The following is an 18,893-nucleotide window of genomic DNA, read 5'->3' on the forward strand; positions in this document are numbered from 1 at the left end:
GGCGGTAAAATAAAGGCTCATTCGACTTGATATGTTTGCTCATGGCGCGGTGGGAATACCGCGGCGTAGAGCAAGGGAGAGGGGTTCGGAAGGGATGCAGAGAGAGGGTCTTGGACTCTCAGTGAGATTCTGATCAGGGTTTTGGGTATGTATTAGCGGTTCATCCTGGAAGGATGTTTGAGGATATCATCGGTGTATCATGTTATCCAAACCTGAGGGTGCTAGAGCTAGATCAGCATGTGTGTGTGATTGCGAGAGGAGAACTCGGGGGAGTTGCTCCGGAATTGAAGAATGGGTCTTTCGGTCGTCATGGGATGGATAGAGTGGAATTCGGATCGGGGATCCGATGGTTCGTGGCTTTATAGCTATATTAGTCAAGTGAAAGATGAGAATTGGAGCAGTAAGGCATCATGGGTAATTCTCGGTTGTTGAGTGTGGTTATCGGAGGGTACAGCTGGTGCCCGGCTTGAGTAGGTGGTGGGGACACCGTATGGAAGGAGAAAGTGAGCTTCAGGTTTCTCTGATTGTACCTTGAGGGACTTGGTTCGGTCAAGATCAGGTGGCGCATCGTAAGAAGTAATTTGAAGATGATATGCCGTAGGCTTCGAGGACGAAGCCTAATCTAAGTGGGGGAGAATTGTAACATCCCGGAATCGCAAGAGTAGAGTTGAAGGGCTAAAGGTGTAAGTTTCGGAGGGTGACTCGGCGAGTCCATGGATAGACTCGGCGAGTCAGGTCGCGGCTATGGTCGCGTGTCAAGTGGCCTACTCGGCGAGTCCAAAGATGTACTCGACGAGTAGGTGCTGTATGGAGAAAACCCTAATTTTCGGGGTTGAGCTCTATAGAAAGAGCATTATACCCCTCCACAGCCTCCCTTATTCCCCCCTTGAGTTCCATAAACCCTAAATTCGTGGAGAGTTCATTTGTGGAGAAAATTAGAGCTTGGAGAGGTGTTGGGTTGAAGAAATCTTGAAGGAGAAGTGGCTTGGATCAAAGGGCTTTGCTTGGATTCGAGTTTGGTTGTTATTGAGGCATCTTTTGGAGGTAATACTTTCGTTCTTGGGCTGTGTTTTCCTAGTTTCTCATTTTGGGGTTGTGTGGGGTGCTTGGTGGTGTGGCATATTGATGTTTGGAGGATGGATCTGAGGTTGCTACCTCAGATCTGGAGTGGAGAAGACCTTAAGAGCATTAAAGCCCCTGTTCTTGTGTTGTTAATGGAGCTACCATGTCCCAAACCTTGGTTCTAAGTTGAATAAGGCTTAAATCTCTTTAGATTCACGTAAAGTTTGCCACTTTACGTGATGGATGGATTGTAGAAGGTTGGATCTATGTTTTGGATAAATTGCATGGCCTGAGATGCTTCTGTATGGATTCAGACCGGTGGTACTCGACGAGTCACATGGGTGGACTCGACGAGTTGCTTGAAGATGGCCTGTAACTCGACGAGTTGGAAGAAGAACTCGACGAGTAGGTTGAAGATAGCCTTGGACTCGACGAGTCCATTTGGACTCAGCGAGTCTTGTCGAGGAAGTCCCAATATTTCTGGTTGAGTCGATGAATCGGTGAGTCAAGGGATGACTCGGTGAGTTGGGTGCGAGTGGACTCAGAGTTGTTGGACTCGACGAGTCTTGGGGTGACTCGGCGAGTTGGGTCGCTGAGTGAAGAAAGTTCTGAGCATGTGGACTCGGCGAGTCATCAGGTTGACTCGGCGAGTAGGATCAGTCAGGGGTTGACTTTGACTTGTCCAAGGTTGACCAGTTGTCTTCCAGGGGTATTTTGGTAATTAAGGGTATTTATTGAGTTGTATGTTTTGATGTTCAGTGGAGGAGTTCGTGTCAGAGTTCGGAGCAGCGGGATCTTATCCTTTCAGCCGACAGTTTCGAGGTGAGTTATCCTCACTATATCTATAGGGTTTAAGGCACCAAGGCCGACCCTTTTTATCGGATGGAAATCCGAGTAATTGTCTGTTGTATGATATTGCGGGATATGGGCCGGAAGGCGTTATGTTATGGGCCGGAAGGCATTACAAGTTGTGGGCCGGAAGGCAATACGATGTGGACCGGAAGGTCATGGCCTGAAAAGGCGTATGTGCATAATTATTATGTTGGCTTAGTCGTAGGGTGATGTTATGCTAGTGATCGGCTAGGGTGGTATCTTGTTTAGAGTAATGATATGTTATGTGATCTGTTGACTGATTTGCTAACTGTGAACCGTTATATGATTACATGTTATGTGCATGGTTGTTTTATGTTCTGTCATGATATGTATGCTTTTTATGTTGCGGGCTGGAAGGCGATATGATATGGGCCGGAAGGCTATGCGTTATGGGCCGAAAGGCATTACGCTATGGGCCGGAAGGCGATATGTTTTGGACCAGAAGGGTGTGGCCTGGAAGGGCGTATATGTGGTTGGTATTTTGGGGGTATCTCACTAAGCTTTCGGGCTTACAGTTGTGGTTTTTATGTTTTCAGGTTCTCAGGAGTCTGTGGCAAGGCAAAGGCGTGATCGTACCGTTCCTCGCGTTGGTGTTTTATGAAATGGACCTGGGAAAAATACTCTATTAAATAATGTATTGAAAACCTTTTTGTAACAACGTTATTAAAATGGATTGTTTTGAAAAATTTAAATTGGTTGTATTTTTCGGTTGTTACAGTTACACCATGTAACTCATAACATTACCCATTCCTTATGCTCCATGGATTATCCATGGGTCACCCCATGGACTTAGTCCAACATCAGGAATCTTGGATCACAAGCCCACATATATAAGAATCAATGATTTACACAATCAACTCATATATTTAATTAGTCTCCTTTTGATCCCTTAATTCATTCGAAATTAATTCTTGATCAATACCAATTAAATAACCATATTAATATATTAGAGCTTATAATATATTAACCAACCTTAAGTGTTATTTCTCTCCTTATAGTCTATCGAAATGGTTGATGCCATGCAACCCAAATGGACCATGCCGGGTCGGGTTAAGTCTTACCAATTATAGTTATGGACTTAGACGTTAATCCAACAGTTATATGGAGTTATCATGGAATTGGTTTTGATACGGACCCGAGGGTTGATACGGACCTGACACAACTACATGTTATATAGAATCATTATGGACTCGGGGTTGATACAGACCTGAAACATTTACGTGTTGTTATATACATATAGGTAGTATGCGGTATTTTAGGGATGGCCCCGTGTGACTACACTGCATCCCCCAGAGTTTCAACATTGACTACTTTTGATTTTTACTCTTGTGTTTACATGATGTAATCACATTGATTTGTTTTGGAACAACTTAATTGTATGTATTAATGTTTTAAAAATGAAAATTTTACTGTGAATATTTAGGATGTTTCATATATATATATATATATATATATATATATATATATATATATATATATTGTAATTGACTTAATATTTTGAGCTTAATGGATATATTTGAAGATAAATGATACTTAATATGCTTTGAATTCATGTTTTATAGATAAATTTTTAACTGAAAAGAATAAGGAAGCTAATGGGAGATGATGAGGGTCAATAGAAGATAAAGAGAAAATACCAGCATATGTGCCACACCCATAATCATACATGCACCACATATGAGCTATAGAATTTGACAAAATCACAGATTTATCAAGTAGGTGATGCTTCCTCGAAGCGTACGTGATGTCTACCGCAACTTCTATATATACAGATATCCTCAACCCTAAAATAGATATTGATGGGTTTTGAGATTTCTAGCACTTCCTATGTGTACATGCAACCCTAATAACCTTGGATCTATGTTTGTCTAATTATCATGCAAAGTTGAATTCCAAGGTTATATTCCTATCTAACATACACGGGGAACAATTTTTAACTTGAATGAAAGATATAATAACTTACCTTGTTGTTGCTTATGCTCCTTGAAACCTTGTGAGCCTAGCACCCCAACTGTGATGCCTCAAATGCTTCACACAACACCAAATGCTCTTGGAAAGACTTTTGAGAGAATACACACTTCTTAAAATCGGCCTACCCCTCTTGTTTCATATGTGTAGCCGATTTTGGTGGAGAATGGGATTCTTATATAGTGTTGACACATCTAGGGTTACACCATGTAAACCCTAATGTGTCATGACTCTTCATTTCCATGACCCATGGGTTTGTAACTCCCATGGAGCATCCTATGGGTGGAACCCAACTTGATAATCCATGGAGCCTCTTAGCCCACTATACAAGATATGGATGATTTACATAATCAACCCATATATTTAATTAGTTATCTTTTGATCACTTAATTAATTCTAAATTAATTCTTGATCAAATTAATCAAATAATATTATTAGAACTTATAATATATTAATAATCTCCAAGTGTTATTTCTCTCATTTAGTCTATCCAATTGCATGGTGCCTTGCAACCCAAATGGACCATGCCGGGTCGGGTCAAGTACATACCAGAAATAGTTATGGACTTAGACACCTTATCCAACAGTCTCCCACTTGCATAAGTCTAATAACTATTACTACAAGTATGACTTCAGGAGCCGATCGGCAATCGTAGCTCTTTTCAAGGTTTCTCGGAACTAAGAAGATAATGGTACGCCATTTAAGATAAGGGATCATATAATCCTCTGTTCTAGATATCAACCGGAAAAATAAAATGGAACAATGTCTTACTTATTGTCTAACAGTTTGTTTCCCGATTTCCGATTTGTTTGACAAAGAACTTAATTGAACACATCAACTTAGTTCTGACCGGGCCCGGTACATAGGTCAAAACAAAATCATCGAGGGGCCCAGATATCAACTTCTAATCCAAGAAGGAACAGATAAACTTCGACTCACATGTTTGTTCTACCACTCATTATATTATACACAAAAGCACGTTTTATAACATCGAGTTACCAATGCGTTTTCGTACAATCAATGCATAACCAACTTGTAAGTAACAAATCATATCTCTAGGCTTGAAGACTTATATGATATTATCGTCTCACGATCACTCGAGATAGAATTCCATGAAGTGATTCCAGTGAGCGTGGGTTGAGTCCAACGCTCAGAACTTATGAGCACTCATGATTGTTGTAGCCTTGTCCAATCATGACAGTCTTGATTCATACCTACTTCTGACATATGAGCGACTGTGGAGGTTTGAATAATATGTTATACCAAACAAAATTATTCTGGAAGTCAAAACATTCAAAAGAAATATAGTAAACGATTGACAAGAGATAACAACACTTTACTCATAAATAAAACACCTTTTGTTCACCATCTAATGTCAATTACACTTTACAAATTTCGAGGTTATCTAACTACTAAATCTAATATCATCCTTCAGCCCTATGCTCCGAGCATGCTGGAGATGCTTAACCCGAGATCCCTTGGTTCCTTGGCTAAGGCAATTACACTTTACAAATTTTGATGTCTGATAAAAGGGTATTTTCTGTCGATGTGTCTAGATCTCCCGTGATCCCTTGGTTCCTTGGCTAAGGCAACAACGCTTTCACTATCACAGAAAATTTCCATTGGCTCGTTAATAGCTGGTACAACTCCAAGGTCTCCAATGAAGTTCTTCAGCCATATCGCCTCCTTTGCCGCCTCACTAGCTGCAATATACTCTGATTCACAAGTTGAATCATCCACTGTCTCTTGCTTGGAACTCTTCCAAGAAATTGCTCCTCCGTTTAGGGTAAAGACCCAGCCCGACTGAGAGTGGAAATTATCCCTATCAGTCTGGAAGCTAGCATCACTATACCCTACAACTCTCAAGTCATCACTCCCACCGAGGGTAAGGAACTAGTCCTTAGTCCTCTGTAGGTACTTGAGGATATTCTTTACTGCATTCCAGTGTGCCTTGCCAAGGTTCCCCTGATAGCTGCTAACCATGCTCAGGGCAAAGGCTACATCAGGTCGAGTACACGTCATAGCATACATGATCGATCCTACATCCGAAGCATAAGGTATTCAACTCATTTATGCTATCTCAACCTCAGTGCTAGGGATTTGTGTCTTACTCAATCTGGTGTTACTCTGGATGGGTAACTCTCCTTTGTTGGAGTCCTGCATGCTGAATCTCTTCAGTACCTTATCCAAGTAGGTACTCTGACTATGTCCAATTAGTCTTTTACTCCAATCTCTCAAGATCCTTATCCCTAGAATATTGGCAGCTTCTCCTATGTCCTTCATGGAGAAACACTTCCCAAGCCAGGACTTAACTTCCTGTAGAGTTGGGATGTCATTTCCTATGAGTAGTATGTCATCCACATACAATACCAAAAAGCTAACTATACTCCCACTAGCCTTGACATACACACAAGATTCATCTTCACTCCTAGAAAAGCCAAATTCATTGACCTTTTCATCAAAGCAAAGATTCCATCTGCGAGGTGCTTGCTTCAATCCATAAATGGATTTCTCAAGCTTACACACTCTATTAGGGTACTCGTTGCTGAGAAAACCTTCTGGCTGACTCATGTAAACATCTTCACCTAACTTTCCATTAAGGAATGCGGTTTCAACATCCATTTGCCATATTTCATAGTCATGAAATGCAGCTATGGCTAACATAACCCTAATAGACTTAATCTTGGCTACTGGAGAAAAGGTCTCATCATAGTCCACTCCAAGAATTTGAGAGAAGCCCTTTGCGACCAGTCGAGCCTTATAAGTGTGTACTTTACCATCCATGTCAGTCTTCTTCTTGAAGATCCATTTACATCCTACTGTCTTACGACCTGGTACATTCTCAACCAAGTTCCAAACTTGATTGTCATACATGGACTGTATTTCGCTATCCATTGCCTCTTTCCACTTGGCTGACTCAGGGCCTAACATGGCTTCCGCGTAACTGTTAGGTTCATCCAGACCTATCAGTGTCTCATCACTGATAAGTGTATCTCCTTCTGCAGTAATATGGAATCCATAGTAATGCTCAGGAGCATGCCTAACCCTTGTGGAACGCCTCAGAGGTACAGACTTGTCAATTGGCTCAACAGGAGTTTCTTCCTCAAGTTGAGTGCTAGGGTTTGAAGTTCCTTCACCGCTTGACTCTTGAATTTCTTCAAGATCAATTTGCCTCCCACTGTTTCCTTGGCCTATGAACTCTCTCTCTCTCTCGAAAGAAAGCCCTCCTAGCTACAAAGACCACATTTTCACTAGGTCTGTAGAAGAGCTAACCAAAGGATTGTTGTGGGTAGCCGATGAAAATACACCTCTCGCTTCGAGGTTCGAGCTTATCATGAGTCTCGCGTCTCACGAAATCCTCGCAACCCCAAATCTTGATGTGGTCTAGTTTGGGTACTTTACTAGTCCACATCTCGTGAGGAGTTTTGGCAACTTTCTTTGTAGGGACTAGATTAAGGATATGGGCAACAGTCTCTAAGGCATACCCCCAGAATGAGATTGGTAGTGAAGCTCGACTCATCATGGAATGAACCATATCCAAAAAGGTTTGATTACGCCTCTCAGCCACACCATTCAACTGTGGTGTCCTGGGAGGTGTCAATTGTGAGACAATCCCACATTCCCTAAGATAGTCAACGAACTCTGAACCAAGATACTCACCACCTCGATCGGATCGAAGCATCTTAATGTTCCTGCCCAATTGATTCTCGACTTCCTGTTTAAATTCCTTAAACCTTTCGAAAGTCTCTGACTTATGCTTGATTAAGTAGACATATCCATATCTACTGTAATCATCAGTAAAAGTCAAATAATAACGATTAGCATCCCTTGTGGCATGTTTGAATGGTCCACACACATCCGTGTGTACAAGGTCCAACAAACCATCACCCCTCTCACACGAGCCTATGAAGGGTGACTTTTTCATTTTTCCAAGTAAGCATGATTCGCAACTATCATCTGACTTTACATCAAACGACTCCAAGACTCCATCCTTTTGGAGTTGGCCTATGCGTTTCTTGCTTATATGTCCAAGATGACAAGGCCATAATGATGCTTTATCCAAATTATTATTATTAAGAGAGTCAATACACAAAACATTATTTCCTAAGTTATCTACAACAAATACAACTTCATACAGACCATCACAAGGTAATGCTTTAAAATAAAGAACATTATTAAAGAAAGCATCAATAGAACCAACTTCATTATTAAATGAAAAGGTAAACCTTTGTTTGTACAATGCATGAAAGGAAATAATATTTCTTGCCATTTCTATCGAATAACAACATTTATTCAAATCTAAATTTAACCCACTACTTAGCGACAAAGTATAAACTCCAATCTTGGTGACTGGTGTAACTTTCCTATTCCCCATGATTAAGTTTATTCTTCCTTGCTCCACATTCTCACTTCTTCTTAGTCCCAGCAAGTCACAACAAATATGAATACCACAACCGGTATCAAGGACCCAAGATTTAGAATGGGGTGAGTTATTAGAAATGATAGTGTAAATACCTGCATGGTTGGGTTTAACTTTCCCATCCTTCACATCTTGCTGGTATTTTAGGTAGTTCCACTTCCAATGTGATTTTTCATGGCAATAGAAGCATTCAGCCTCTTTTGGGTCATAAGAAGGAGTGACGAAACCTTTCTTGGTTCCACTTGAAGAAGAGCCATCAAGGGTCCGAGCCTTGGTACCCTTTGAAGAGCTCTTTCTCTTCTTCCCTCAACTTTTCCCGATTGCCAAAACCGGAGTGGAGTTTATAGTAGGAGTGTTAACAACCGACTTCCCCTTAAGACATGTTTCAGCGGTCTTGAGAAGTCCCTGAAGTTTGTTGAGTGTGACCTCTTCCTTGTTCATGTGATATGTCATGCGGAATTGATCATAGCACGATGGTAAGGAGTGCAAAATGATATCTATTGCAAGCTCCTCAGGGAAGTTCACATTAAGCTTCAACAATCGATCCACATACCTTTGCATTTTCTGCATGTGGCTCGTGACGGATTCCCCATCCTTCATCATGGTTGTTATCATGGAACAAATGATTTCATACCTCTCTTGTCGTGCACTTAGATGGTATCTTTCCATCATATCTTGGTGCATTTCATAAGGGTAGAAATTCTCATAGGACTTTTGGAGTTCCGCTATCATCGTGGCCATCATGATGCATGCCACTTTCATAGCATCCCTTTCATGTGCCTGAAAGTCAGCGATCTCCTGGGGAGTTGAAGTGGTCTCATCAATCTCCTTAAGCTCCTTGTCAAGGACATATTCTTTGTCCTTGTAGCGGGTAATCATCCTGATGTTTCTAATCCACTCATTGAAGTTGGATCCATCAAAAGTGACTTTCCCACACAAGTTCATAAGGATAAATGAGCCATTTGGATTAGAGCCAGAAGCAACATTGTTTGAAGACATCTGAAGGAAGAGGACAAGATTAGTTTAGATATTAAGAGAGTCCTTAATAATACACCCAAATGTAATATTAAGGCTACGATCTAATCACAATATATTATAACTTAGAAGAGGTATGCCGTAATCCAAGCTATAACATATTTGAAAGGTAGGTGAATGACGATTCACCAATTTCCACCACGAAAACCGAAATATTAAATATTAGGTTTTTTGATTGGTTCTTAGAAATTCCTAGATTCTTTGAGATTCAATGAACTTTTCAAAGGCATGTTTCAATCTCGAGTGTGCCCTCCAAGTTTTATGACTAGGATACCGAGGATCACAAAACGAGGTGTGAAGTAACCATGCAAATCACTTGGTTCCCTTAAAGTTTATCACTCAATCGATGTGCCGGTAAACCACACACGCTCCACCGATACTATAATAAACCTTAAGTCACCCTTTACCTACCTTGTTAAGTCCAAGTTAGTGTGTCGGTTAACCACACACGCTCCACCAACGACTTAGACAAAGTGTAAAGTGTAATTTCATGGATTAGTACCTTATTCACATTTTTCCTAACGTAACTAAGATTAGGAATTTAATAAAACATTTAGTTACTTTTATTAATATTCATCATACTTTTAATGAGAATTTATAAGTACTTGTCCTACCCGTTCGGCTAACGACCCTCCACCAGTCAAGAAAGTCGTGGGTGAGAGTGGACACCCATTAAGTTGCCATTTTATAGACAACAACCTTATACCCACCTTATAGACCGACTTCGTGAATGACGCGTACTAGCGGTAAGACGACTTTGTTCTTATATATATATATATATATATATATATATATATATATATATATATATATATATAATTATTAAATTATAATAATATATATATATATATATATAATTATTAAATTATAATAATATAAGTATATGGGTTGAATTTTAACTTTTAAAATTCTAAGGGTTGGAACTAAAGTTTTAACATGACTTTACTTGTTCCAAAACTTGAGGGAAAGTTTTGTAAACTTTCAAAACTTTTCATTTCTTGTAACTTATGAGTTTAATAGAGTAATAAAAATGAAGACTCTTCATTTTTCTAAATCTTGTGTTCTTTTAATGGTTTTAATTCAAGTGACTTTTGGTTTTCCATAACTTGAGGAAAAGTTATGGACTCCATTGAAACACATTATGATCAAGAATTAATCTACCACATAGGTTACAAATAATTCCTATGATCATCTAAACATCATAAAATCAAGAACATGAATATGAACACTTTCATGAATCAAAATTCCACTTAAAACTTTGTAATTTTGATAACTAGTTGTTGTAAATGAATTAGCAAAGACATTACACCATCTAAAACAAGTTTTCAAGTACCAAAACAGTTTAGGGTAATGTTTCTTGTCCATTCCCATTAACTAAAGTCAAAAATCTGCACTCTGTGGCTCCTACTCGCCGAGTGCATGAACCTACTCGGCGAGTAGGTTGAAGAGTCAAGTGAACTCGGCGAGTCCCCCCATGTACTCGGCGAGTTCATCAGGCAAACATCAAGTTTTTCGACTTTTTTCAACTTTTTAGCACAAATAACAAACAAACAAGTCTAGGCTCTGATACCATTGATGGGTTTTGAGCATTCTAACACTTCTTAAATGTACATGCTACCCTAATAACCTTGGATCTTTGTTTGTCTAATTATCATGCAAAGTTGAATTCCAAGGTTATATTCCTATCTAGCATGCATAGGGAACAATTTTTAACTTGAATGAAAGATAGAATAACTTACCTTGTTGTTGCTTATGCTCCTTGAAACCTTGTGAGCCTGGCACCCAAAGTGTGATGCCTCAAATGCTTCACACAACACCAAATGCTCTTGGAAAGACTTTTGAGAGAATACACACTTCTTAAAATCGGCCTAGCCCTCTTGTTTCATATGTGTAGCCGATTTTGGTGGAGAATGGGATTCTTATATAGTGTTGACACATGTAGGGTTACACCATGTAAACCCTAATGTGTCATGACTCTTCATTTCCATGACCCATGGGTTTGTAACTCCAATGGAGCATCCATGGAGTATCCTATGGGTGGAACCCAACTTGATAATCCATGGAGCCTCTTAGCCCACTATACAAGATATGGATGATTTACATAATCAACCCATATATTTAATTAGTTGTCTTTTGATCACTTAATTAATTCTAAATTAATTCTTGATCAAACTAATCAAATAATATTATTAGAACTTATAATATATTAATAATCTCCGAGTGTTATTTCTCTCATTTAGTCTATCCAATTGCATGGTGCCATGCAACCCAAATGGACCATGCCAGGTCGGGTCAAGTACATACTAGAAATAGTTATGGACTTAGACACCTTATCCAACAGATACAACGGGTAATAACATTGTTCAACTAGTAAATGACTATTTTTGAAGATCTAGAAGGCAACTTAGAAGCTAAAGAACAACATTAAAGCCTATATTTGAAGACCAAAGAGTAAAATCATTTGGATTACATCTAGTTTGCTTTTCTTAAAAATGTCAAGTATTCTATTTGTTTCTTTTTATTTTCACACTATGATTTTTGGCTAATTGCACAACATGTTTTCTTAGATGTAGATGAACCTGTTGATATTATGGTTTGGTTGATAAATTTTATTTATTAGTTTTTTAATATTTTATGATTTCTTGTTTGATGATGCTTTTGTGTTAAAGTTTATGTTTATATTACCTACAACTCAGTTTATGTAATATTGATGACAAATCCAATTATATATTCATGTATCTTAACTAATTTATAACCATTAAATTTTTAAGACTTTTGATGGACCAAATGGTAGGGTTAGGTGATAAATTAATAAACTTTATCATGTAATCTTGCAATAGATGACCATATTATGCATTAAATTAATAGTCATGAAAACTGATATTAATTAATAAGATAAATCTCTCATAATGCAAACTTAATATTAACTAATGGAGGGAACCATGCTTCGCATAGGTCAGAAGGAGTTTTTCAGATTTCATTCTCTAAAACATCATTGCTCCTTAACACACAATCATATCAGGTGATAAAAAAAAGTCAAAGTACATTGCCTATTGATGCTCAAAATGACAACAGTGAGTGGAAACCCAAAAAGAATACACTACCCTTTCAAAAAAAAAGTTACAAATAACATAAACCAAAGATTAAATTAAAAGTGTGTTGCTCTATTATACATAAACACCATACATGTGATATAAAAAAATTAAAAAAAGAAAAAGAAAAACACAACAATATGCCAACAAAAAAGATACAAAGATTAAAATGTTAACAAAAATAGTCTCATTGTTGAGATCGAAATATTTTTGTTGACTGAAGCACAACTGTAACATCCCGACTTCCAGGTATCAAATTTATTCCTTAAAAGTCAAATTCTCCTTGGAACTCATAGAGTTGATGGACTCAACTCGACGTGTTGAAGACTTTTGAGCCGTATATATTTTTGGACCAACTCAACAAGTTTGTCAGGGAAAACTCGATGAGTTGGTGGCTAATTAAAAAACCTTAATTTGTAAGGTGTTGCACCCTATTTAAAGGCCTTATACCCTTTGGGTGGCCTCCTTACCCGTCTCCCCTATCCAAAAATCCTAGTCTCGTGCTTTCTCTCCCATATTTGAGTATGTGTGAGCTTGAAGAGTGTTTTCTTGGTGTTCTTTTGAAGATCTTGAAGTTGGTGGTGCCTAGCTTGAAGGGGGAAGCTTTAGATCCATAATCTCCTTCAGTTTAGCTACTCTTTTGAGGTAAAAAGTCGAAAACTTGCTTATCTATTGCTTAGATCTCTTCTTTGGAAGTTTATTCTCATTTTGGCTCATTTTGGGATCATTCTTGGGTTTGGGCATTTCATGAAGTTATTACTTCAGATCTGGATGTTTTATGGCCTCATTGGACTTAAAGTGCAAGATTAATCATGTTCTAGGCCTCCTTCATGCTTTAGGTCCCATATTAAGTATTTCTTGAGTCTTGGAGCCTCTTTGTGGCATACATTGATGTAAAGTTAGCAACTTTACATGGTATTTTAGCTCTTGGGAATCAGATCTATAGTTTGAGGCATTAGATTCGATAAGAAGGGGCTGAATATGTTAAGACTAATAAAACTCGACGAGTAGTCCTAACAACTCGACGAGTTGGCTTGGGTTTTCCTGTTTCTATGGATAATGTAGGAGCTCGACGAGTTTTCCTGACAACTGGGCGAGTTGTCCTGGGTTTTTCCTATTTCTCTAAGTACTGTAATAACTCAACGAGTTGGTATGTGCACTCGGCGAGTTGGGTAAACATAGACTGTTGACCTTGAGTGTTGACTTTGACTTTGATCATGATTGACCAAGTTTTACTTTGAGAGCATTTGGGGTATTTCGTGGTTTAGATAGAAATGGTTACATGGTGGTTGTAGGCTTTTGAGTCCGAAGCTAAGTTTTGGAGTTGGATTTTACCAGGTCAGCACTACTTGTGAGGTGAGTTTTCCTCACAGTACTTATGGGTCCAAGGCACTAGTGTTGGCCATTTTTGGATGGCTATCCTGGTAGATAGGATGTTGTTATGTTGTTATGATCTATTAGATCTGTATCCCGGTAGATAGGATGATGTTATGCTTATTGATCTGTGTGATCTGTGTTTTCCTGTTAATTGACTATGTAGTTATGAGTTACGTATATGTCGACATGTGTGTGTGTGGTTAGGTTAAGCCGGTCCTGCTTTATGCTTTAGGCCAACAGACCCATGGCGTTCCAGATAGAATGAAGGCCTGCGAGGCGGTTTAGTCAGGCCGAAGGCCGAGAGAGTGGTCCGGATAGGCTATAGGCCCTACAATGCGGTCCAGTCATGCCGACGGCTCGGGAGCGGTCCAGTCTGACTGAAGGCTCATTTATGCATGATGTTGTATGTTATGTTTTTATGGTTTTATTTTGGGCAAGACTCATTATGCTCCGGGCTTACAGTTTTTGGTTATGTTTCAGGTACCTCAGATGATTACGGAAAGGCGAGGCTTGATCGTGTTCCTCCTCGTATTTTGTGTTATAATTTCTTGGAAAAACTCTAATGTGAAACCTATTTTTAAAACAATATGTAATAAATGATTGTTTTTGGATTTATGTGAAAGTTATAAAATTTTCAAAATTTCATGGATGTTACAAGCTGGTATCAGAGCCTTGGTTTTAGTGAATTGGAGGAGCACTCTTGTGAATCCAGTCTAAAACTAAGAAAAACATTTTCAAAATGATTTTCAAACGGATTTCAAAATGCTAAAGGAGGATGCTATGTGTAAGATCAGCCATAGCTAGTAAGTAGACCGTAAAATACCATGCTATTATTTGATATTGTGATATGTTAAGACATCATGCTAGTAATAGGCTAGGGATCTTCAAGAATTGAATGATAGAATTGCCTGATTATATGATACCTGATATCCTAGGGCCTTTCTTTTTGTGAAATTGACATCATTATTGTAGTTGCTTAGTGTATGCATTATGGTTATATATAACTAAGATTTTATAGCCTGAGAGTGTTTGGTTGGGCCTTATTTCCTTTTCATGTTTGATGAAGGGCTTAGGGTGGTATCATATATTCGTATGTCTATAGGTCCAATGTTATGTATGGCTAGCATACGCGAGTGGTGCATTATTGATGGAATTTTATGGATGAGTCGTGAGGGGTCTGTCGGCTAGTAGTGACATGTTTAGCCTTTCCTCTAGGAGTGAGAATTGAGTGCTTGTCTATGCTTATGAGTATTGTTAGGGTGTTGTGATGATCCTCGAGACAAAAAAAGGTAGGTGTGGAAGGTAGTATGAGCCCGTACTACTTAACGCACATGACCTGTACGCGTAGCAAGGAAGTCACAACCCCTAGGGCTTTGTTGGGAGTAGGTTCCCCGTTATTTATTTGGATTATCTAATAGCTTCCTGGTGTATTTTCAGTATGGCGACTACGAGACGAGTTGAGATTGGATCTGGTTCGGGATCAGTGATGGACAGTCAGATGAGATCATATGAGTTGGATGCCAAGATTAGGAGGATCCTCCATGAAGAGGTTGTGGCCATCATCCGAGATTAGATTCCGAAGATGTTTGGGTCTATCAAGACCACGGTGATCAAGTTCTTTGATGATCACTACGTAGCCAATGTTGAGATAGCTGCTGCTACAACCTCCGCAGCTGTGACGGCTACAGGTGTTAGGACAGGGCGGGACTTTCAGTATCGGGACTTCGATAATACAAAGACCCAAATTTTCGATGGAGTCCAGGACCCGATTGTGACCATGAGGTGGCTATCTAATATGAAGGGGTTTTTCTTCATGTGTTCATGCCCTGCTATGTGATCGTACTCTGATGAGCAGAGGGTTGCGGTATCTTGGGATCAGTTCAAATAGATGTTTCGTACTCGCTACATTCCTCAGGTCGAGCGAAAGGGGTTGGCTCAGGAGTTTTTAGACCTAAGGTAGGGATCAAAGTCAGTGATAGAGATCACCCGAATATTTACTGAGAGGGTGATGTTTTTCCCTGAGTTTGCTTCAAAGCAGGCTCAAAAGACCCGTTATCTGAGCATGATCAAGATGGACATCAGACAGTTTGTTTCTACTCAACGATGTGATACCTTGTTGGAGTTATAGGAGGCTGCTAGGCGGCATGATCTTGAGATAAAGACCGATGCTGAAGTGGTTCATGGTCGCCAATTCTAGGTCTAGAGGTTGGCATGTCCGCACTTCTGAGAAGTGTTGGCAGGTTCATGTTGGAGCATTTCGATCTAGTAGTGGGTGCCACAAATGTGGCTAGGAGAGGCATTATGTGAGGGACTATCGCCAGTCTACCCCGGTTCCAAGTATGTAGATTTGCTATCATTGTGATCAGGTTGGCCATGTGAAGGTCAATTATATGTTGCTTTCCGCCAAGCCAGCGCAGGATCCCGCACCCGTTACATTTAGGATCACTAACTGGAGTCAGGGCAGGGCGAAGCCCCCGAGGGCTCAAGGTTGCGTTTTCCAGCTCACTGTCGAGGAGGCCAAGACAACACCAAATGTTGTGACAGGTATGTTTCTATCCCTTATCTTATTGATTATATTTGTTTTATGCTCATATGTTTGTACCTCTGTTAGGTACGTTCCTAATGAACTCCTTGCCTACTTTAGTGTTGTTTGACTTGGGTTCGCGTAGGTCTTTTGTTTCTTGGTCCTTCAGTAAGGAGTTTGTTTTGCTTATGGGGGAGTTGGAATGACCGTTGTGAGTTTCTATCACCAATAAACATGGGGTTTCTGATTCTTCGATTTATCAGGGTTGTGTTCTTGAGATCTTCGAGGTGTCCTTTCCGATCGATTTGATACTGATTCCTGTGGGGGATGTCTGTGTGATCGTGGGTATGGACTGGTTGAGCCATTTTGGTGCCATGATCAACTGTGGGCTAGTGGGTGGTAGTTCGAACCCTAAGCGGGGGAGAACTGGTTATTTATGGAGATGACACTAGGATAGGCCTTCGAATAAGTGACCTTAACTCCATATTCACACATAATAGGGGTGAAGTAAAATTTTCACAGATTCTAAGTCTATAACATCCTAATTACATATAGCCTTAGTGTATCCACTTAGAAACAACCAACTTAGTAATGAAGATCCCGTTTTAGTTCTCAAGTATAAAGTACTTATAGTAACACCAAATACTCCTATAGTATTTTAAGTTTAATGTAATGTTCTACTGTTCTTATTGTGGTAGGGTTGGTAAGATTTTAGACTTGTTGCAACCACACAACTACACTAGGCACATGCTAGTCATGCCTCGGATAATATAGGTGATCAAGCTATATCTTCCCAGTTTTGACTATATGTCTCTAAGTCCACCTGCGTTGCCCAACAATCGTAATTCTTTTGTACTGTCCTAGTAACACTGATTTTAGTATGAATGCAACACGTATACTTACTTAAATATTTTATTATTTAAAGTATAAACTCTTGGTCAGAGTGTTTTAATCCCAATTGGGTTTATAGTTAGTACATCTTTATGGGTTTATATACTTATTTCACTATAAACAATGCTCTGATACCAATCTGTCACACCCCAAAACCAAGAACAGCGGAAACGTTCTAGGCGGAGGACGTCATGTACAGTATCACAACAATGAAAAGTAGTAAACAAGCAACAACATCATCCATTGCATTAATAATATAATTATTATACAAGTGTTCTGTCAAATTTTGATAAACACTAAATCATAAATCAAAATGAAAGATGAGTCTTCAACGAGCTCCATGTTCCTTTCTCCTTGCATCGGTACCTATCTATGATGACTTGAGGATACAAGTAATTTTGAAAGCGAGTATCAGCTTTGAAACTGGTGAGATCATAAGTATTTTAGTGTCTTAATTTGTATGTAAGAATTTGTAAGTTTATGAACTGTATGTATAAAAACGTTTGTAAAACAACTGTAAACGTTTGAAAAACTCTAGAAATCCCTATGATTCCTACTATTATATAAGGGTGTCTTCTACCAAGACCTAACTGTTTTCTATGTAGTCTTCTACCAAGACTTAACTGTTCTAATTGTTCGTTTTATGTAAAACTATGTAATTTTCCCAAGTGTAACTATCATTAACAAAATATAGTTTTTACATTTATAGTTTAAGTGAATAGATCACTAAATATATGTACATGGAAAATTAATGTAGTACTAAAATGTAGCGCTATAAGAACTACTGTTGTACTAACTACCTTTAACCGGATTTATATTAAGGCATCATGTGATTAATTGTACCATACTATTGACTGGTAAAAACGACATAAGAATGGTCGTAAAAAGGTATGACGTTTGGCACCTGCAAACCTGCAGGTCTAGCTGTAGCTAGCAGCAAGGTGTAGGATAGTGAATCTACTATAGATTTATACGCAAACTCACGCTCTCCCTCCAAGAGACTCTGGCTAAAACTTGGGCCATGACATTGAAGGCATGCTCCGATATAGTGGATCACAGTTATTAACGTATTCATATATATGTAATGTAATGAACTGTTGTAGCTATAATGTACATGCTTTCTACCTAGCAAGTATAGTAATGTACTCGTTCTAGTATCATTGTATATGTTCTCTTTCTAGTATAGTTGTATATGTTCTCTTTATAGTATAGTTGTATATGTTCTCTTTCTAGTATAGTTGTATATGTTCTCTCCTAGTATAGTTGTATATGTTCTCTTTCTAATATAGTTGTATATGTTCTCTTTCTAGTATAGTTGACTCATGAATGAACTGAGTCATGGTATGATATCGCGTTCTAGTAATAGTTCTAGTATCTTCCTAAACTACCCATATGGTAGTTTACTAGTAATTTAACTGGTACGTATGAACATGGATGTATACCCTTGCTACCCAAGGACATTGGATGAAGTGGAAGGACCTTTATGACTATATATGTACATATGTTATATAACTAATATTTAAACGACCATCGGACGAGTACCCGATATCCCACCAGACCACATCTCAAGCCCGAAAAGGAAAGAGGGTGGATAGCCTTCCTAAGTCTTTTAAACATTTCTTATATAACTATACATATAGAGGCATGCAAT

Source organism: Lactuca saligna, chromosome 8, assembly GCF_052625555.1.
Source record: "Lactuca saligna cultivar CGN05327 chromosome 8, ASM5262555v1, whole genome shotgun sequence".
Taxonomy (NCBI): Eukaryota; Viridiplantae; Streptophyta; class Magnoliopsida; order Asterales; family Asteraceae; genus Lactuca; species Lactuca saligna.